We start from the raw sequence: 6,546 nt of genomic DNA, 5'->3' as shown, positions 1-6,546 counted from the left end.
GGTATCTTCTGTTTCTAGTGAAAAACTGTGGAAGCTGTGTGGGATAAAGGGCCCAGGAGCAGGAAAAAGGAACGCAATTTAAGCTATAAATCGGAGGACTTACTTTGGAAACTGTATGTGGGGTTTGAGAAGAGGAATTAATTATATAATAGAAGCATATACCATAGAAATTTAAAGGTCATGGAGATATACTCTGTGTTAGGAATGTGCTAGAATATCTTGACGTGTTGAGGTTCGGGATAGTTCTCAATTTCGTTAGAGAACATGACTTTGGATCCCAGTAATATTCTATACGTAGGATCTTAGAAGATCTAGAGGCATGGCCCTCTGCCATCTTGCTCTGACAACATAGCAGTGTAACATCTCTGTAAAGCCAGTCTTTACTGTCACTGTATTTGTGTCAATTAAACATCCGAGCCTAACGAGCAGTGGGTGATGTATGGAACTGCTAAACCACTCACCGTATCTACTCCTGAAACTAATATAACTCTGTATGTTAACTAACTGGCATTAAGGTACAAACTTACAAAAAAATCACAGCCTAGGTTTTGTTGTTATTATCCTGGGATCAGGAAGCCATGTCCATGGCAAACGGGAGAGAAACAGCTCCAAAAGTTCTTCAAAACTTCCTAGCTACTGGGAGACTGATTTTCTTTCCACATTAAAAAACTGTTCTGCCACAGGAGCTTTCAAACTTACTTATTTTTAGCCTTAGACTCTTGTAAAAATGAAATTTTGACACAAGATCTCAATATGTAGAATCCAAACCGATGAAATGGAAGGTAGGACTCACAGTTGAAAAACCTCTCAGAAAGGGGCCCAGAGGACTTCTGGAACATTGGACTGCGTGGCTCCCCCAGTACTTCCTGCAGGTGGAGCTCCCCCTCACCCCCTGCCCTGTGGCCAGGCCACTCCCAGGTTCATGACTGCCTCTGAGTCGCCCTGACTCAATGAACAAGCAATTATCCAGTGCTTACTGTTTGCCAGGTCCTGGGAGGGTTCCTGGATACACAGAAATGAGTAAGGCTGCGTCCTCATCCTTGAAGAGCTCACAGTCACGTGGAGGACTCCTTTCGACACTTCGGGGAGCCTTATATCTGCCTGGGCTGCTCATCAAAAAATGCCAATTTCTAGGTCTCCCCCCCCCACCCCGGAAATGTCAATTGAAAAGGTAAGAGGTGGAGCCGGAAATCTTCCAGCTTAATAAGCATCCATCCAGTGGGAGAGGCAGAAACACAAACAAGAAGAGTCACCGTGGAACAGCGAGCTGAGAGTGATGGCGGAGGTGTGCAGGGGCAGTCACGGGAGGGCCTGGGAGTGCAGAGCGCCCCGGGGGGAGAGGAGATCAAACTTAGCTTTGGAGGGGGTGCAACATAGACTGCCGACAGGAGAGTGATGAGAGTGACGTTTGGGCTTGGGGATGGCACCATTCTGAGGGGCTGGCTGAGCAGCTGTGAGACCAGCCAGGGGGCTAATAGAATATTCCAGAAGAGAGGTGGTGAAGGGCTGGGCTGGGTCCGAGGTGGCAGGTGGTAGTTCAACACCAGCAATTGGAACAGCAGATACTTGTTACCACCCAGCAGTCACTGTGCTAAAGGACTTGCCCTATAGTTTCATTTAATTCTCACAAATCCTACAGTGTAGCTACTGCTAGTAACCCTATTTCATAGATCACGACATGGACATTTGGAAAAGTCATACAATTCGCCAGAACAGGCACCTAGGTTTCTTCCTCTGCAAACCTATGCCTTCAACTACAATTATTAAATCACATTGGCGCTTAAAGCATATAGAATAATGAATGGATCAACACAATCTGTAAGAGGTAAGTTCTAAAGGACCTGATGATTGGTTGGAGGTAGGGGGTAAGGGATGATTCTAGCTTGGGGCACCCGGGTGATACCATGACCCTGACAGTGAATTCTGGAAAGGAATTTGCTTACGGTTGGAAGATGCTTGGGCTATGATGAGTTTGAGCTACGGACCTAGGGAATATCTCCTGGGTAACTGGATAGATGGGCGTGAGGCTTGGGATTGAAATGAGATCGAGATACAGGTTTGGGAGTGAGTAGAAACCATGAAACTCAGTGAGTACACTCAGGGAGAAAGTGTAGAGTGAGAAGAATAGAAGAACCCAGAGGGGGAAGAGGAATCTGCAAAAAAGACCGGAAAGGTTTGACATAGCAATGAGATGTCACTGGAATCAAGGTAACAGAGTTTCAAGGAGACACTGCTCAGTAGTTCAAGTGCACTAGGCAGGTCTAGGATGGGGGGCTGACCAATGGCAAGGGCATTGGAAAATGTGATGGCTTCTGGTGACCCTAAGGAGAAGAGCCTGTCACAACATGTGGATTATAATAAGCACTAACAAAGCAGAAAGAGCAAACGTTAATCTTGAGGACTGAGAGGAGAAGTGGGAAGAACAATTTTCTGCTACTTACAGGGGAGTGTAGCAGCTGGAGGATAAGTTTCAAGGGCTTTACACATGCACCGTGGGCATTTACCACCATCAACTTCTAGGATGGCACGTGTCCTTTATCCTTTCCCTTGTTGCTTCAGTAAACACACAAGTGACCTTGGCTTCCAAGCCAAAAAAAAGGTGGAAGAGACATTTCAACCAGAGATAAAGGTGAGGGGTGACGCTTGCCCGTAAATCCCCCATTCCTTGGGAATCTCTCCTGCATTCCCACGGCTGCCGTGAGAGCAAGCAATCCGTTTGCGTTGCTGTGGGAGGTCAGTCAACAGCGGAATCTGTCATCCCATCTTTGCCTGATGATTACTGGGGAAACAACCGGTGCTGAGCCCACTAACACATGCCAAGTGGCTCTTTTCACTGGCACCTTTCCAGTTCTACAGAACTCATATAACTAAAACAACAACAAGGAGCTGTTGGGTGGCCCTGGATCAGACTCATGTGTCACCTGGCCATGATCACACCCGCCACACCTGCTGGCATCTGTCCTGGCTGCTTCGTAGAGCGCTGGGCTCCTCCTGCTAAGTGTCCAGGAACTGCCTCAGGGCGTAGTGGGTCTGCCCAGCACCCTCCTAAGCTAGCCTCCATCTCTGCTCGAATATTCCTATGGAACAAAAACATTGTTTCATTCCACATTTATTTATTTATTTTTTAAAAGTTTCTATTTATTTGAGAGAGAGAGAGAGCGAGCACGCACAAGCTGGGTGAGGTGGGGGAGGGGCAGAAGGAGAGAGAGAAGGAGACTCCCCGCTAACCAGGGAGCTCCACACAGTGCTTGGATCCCAGGACCCTAAGATCATGACCTGAGCTGAAGGCGGATGCTTAACCGACTGGGCCACCCAGGCGCCCCTCATATCACATTTTATTAAAAATAACAAATCTTTGCCTATTTAAGAGGAGGGCGATTAGGGATTGCTCCTCTGTTTTCTGCAAACCCCAAGCAAGGAAAAATCAACCCAACTAGTTTGTTTGGGACGAGCAGGGGTACAGGTAAGTAAAAGAGCTTGGGTCCTGGGCTCCTCTAAGGACCCACAGACAGGTGCAGAGTCAAGGGGGGAGATTTGGAGGGTTTTGGGGGAGGGCACGGGTGGTTCAAGTTTAAAGTTGACCATATGTATAACCCAGGGGGGATGTGGAGTGAAGTGTCCCGTGTGGGAGGGAAGGGAATGTCGCGTGGGTAAGGACTGGAGGCTGTGTTCAGAAGGTGGTGTATCAGTTGGGGGCTTCAGGCTAAAATGTGAATTCAAATGACACGAAACAATAGAACATTTATTGTGGCATGGTTGTGAGTTCCTAGGAAAGGGCATTTTAGGCTGGCTGAGAAAGGGTTCACAACTGCCTTTTTCCTACCAATTTCCATTCTCGGGGCTGATTTCATCCTCCTGCTCGAAGCAATGGGGTCCCACAAGTTCCAGGAGTTAAGCAATGGAAGTGACGGTTTCTAATGACTTGCTCTTTGGAGCAAGGAACCTTCTCTCACAACATAGCAGGGGGGTCCCTCATGCTCCGTGGCCAGCATTGGGTCACAGGTAGGCTCCTGAGCCAACTCTCAGACCCTCAGACCCTCAGATCTCGGTCCAGCCCTGAAGCAGGTGGGGTGGGTTCTGCCTCCACTGAACACTTGCAGATGTGAGACACGTGCCCCCTAACCCGTCCTTGTTCTGTTAGGGAGGCAGAGTCCCTCACAGGTAGGTATTGGAGCTTGCGATGTTTAAGGTGGAATTCAAAACACAAGCAAGATCCAGGCAGCAGGCCGGATGGGGAGTGGGTGGCTGAAATCTAGCAGGGATGGAGGTGTCTAAAGTTAAGAAGGTCAAGGAATCGGAAGCCTGGACGTCTGCATGGATCACACACACTGATGTTGACAGTGCCAAGAATGAAGGCAGTAGTGGTGCTCCGCTGGCTCGGTCGGTAGAGCAGGTGATTTTTGATCTCAGGGTCGTGGGTTTGAGCCCCATGTTGGGCATGGAGCCTACTTAAGAAAATAATAAAATTTGGGGGAAAAAGAATTAAGGTGATAGATGGTGAGGGTGGGGCAGTGGGGGTGGAGAGAGGGACCCCCACAAGTCAGACTGCCAGCTCTTCAATAAATGACAGGGATGAGGGACAAGAGGGAAGGTGGGTGGGCCGTCCTTCCTTTCCTTCTCCACTAAACCCGACTGCATATAAGGTCTTTAAGGGTTTTCAAGTCTGATCCCCACTGAGCTGGCCCAAGCACTCTGTTGGGGCAGAAGCTTCTAGACTGACCACGTGATAGTCCAGTGAAATAAAAGCCCATGGATTCCAGGTGTTGGTCCTTTTCAGAGCTTCTCAGATTCCTCCAACACACAGCCAGGGTTGGGACTCTGCTCTACCTCTCACACTGTGGTCCCTTATCATCTCAAAGGGCAGTTGGAGCTCCTAATCACTCAGTGGAATGAATGTATTAAGCCCCTATGCTCCAGGCATGGAAGTAGATAAAGGAAAATCATGTGGTTGCCTCTCCCCCAGATGCCCACCGGGGGATATGAGTACACACACTGCTACGGTAGAGACTCGTGGGTGCCTCCTGGTTGGCAGGCTCCCCAGCGTCAGGGCAACTCTGCACGCAGACTTGGGACAGGCGAGGCTCTTGGGGGATGACGCAATGTAGTGTCTTCATCTCCATTTCACTGAAACCACGCCCCCACCACAGCCAGCCAAGTGTACTTCATAGATCTTGTTTATATTTTGAACTGTTTTGCCTCAGCAATCTCAAACTCTAAAATATGTCAGAACTTCAGAATAAAATCTCAGCATCTTGGAATGAAATATAAGAGAAATGCAGCCTTCGTGATAAGGCTCCTTGTCTACCTTTCTAACTTCAACCCTTGTCACTTTCCCCAGGGACCTTGCAATCCAGCTTTATAGGCAATTTGCAGCCTCCTAAGAGCGCGGTACCCCCTCAGGCTTCTGGATTTTTGCATCTATTTCTCTTTTCATCTGGAAGATGCTTCCAGGACAAGCATGGAGGAGCACATTCTGGCTGGAAGAAATAGTATGAGTGAAGGTCTGGTGATGACAAGGAAGCACTTTGCCCAATCCTGCTGGCAGATTGGGCAAGGAGGATCTGAGGCTGTTGGTCTCCGTTGGCGTCAGAATCCCTGGGAGAACTTGCTAAACTGCAAATGCCTGTCCCCATTGGCCCCCGGCTATGGTATGGCAGGGCTGAGGGTGGGGCCCGGGGTCTCCATCTCTCAGAGGTTCCCAGGTCCTGTAGCTGCTGCTCACAGAGGGAAGGAAAGTGTAGTCCTTGACCAAAAACGGAGGTATCAGGATAGGGCTTCAAGCAGGGATGTGACTTTCATTGGTTGCTCAACAATTATTGATTCATTGTGTACCTACTATGTTTCTGACTCTGGAAATACCAAGAATAAGGATAACTTAATATCTGATTTCAAAAGGTGTTTTGGCCCGGTGAGAGAGGCAGTAAACCACACGGGATCATTATACGTGATGGTGAGTCTCAGAGGGAGGTGTGCGTAGGCTGTGATGTAATCAGAAGAAGGGAGCTGCACAGACCGGATATCACCTGAGCTGGGCGTGGCCGCCTGAGAACCCACAGCTGTGTGTCCCCCAGAGACCTGAGGGCTGGGCCAGGGCAGGTGGCTGTGAAGCTGTGCAGCGCTGTCCCGGATGGAAGGTGGTCCTGTTTCTTCCCTCTTCTCAGTTACCAGCTTCATCACTACACAGCAGGTCTCTGTACCAACGTTTCACCTGGTTAGGGTTTTAACTTTCTCACACAGTGAGATGCAAACTCAGAAGTTCATCCCTCTCAGACCTGGAACAACCTGCAGGAGCTGTCTTCCCTACAGTGTGTTCTAACTCACCATCTGGCCCCATTCCTTAAGCCTCACGGTCCATATGCATTTGCAGAAAATGCTGATTGTAAATGATGACGCTTTTTAAAAACCAAAATAACAGCACCTAGATTCCTAGTGCTGAGCACAAAGGAAGTATTCCACAATGGGTCTGATCATAATTGTAATTATGTAGCACAGGTGTGAGTGGGAATCGTGCAAACCCCCACTGTCCAGTCCTATTTGGCTCCCTGA

Source organism: Mustela nigripes, chromosome 8, assembly GCF_022355385.1.
Source record: "Mustela nigripes isolate SB6536 chromosome 8, MUSNIG.SB6536, whole genome shotgun sequence".
In the NCBI taxonomy this organism is placed as follows: domain Eukaryota; kingdom Metazoa; phylum Chordata; class Mammalia; order Carnivora; family Mustelidae; genus Mustela; species Mustela nigripes.
This window is presented reverse-complemented; position numbering follows the sequence as displayed.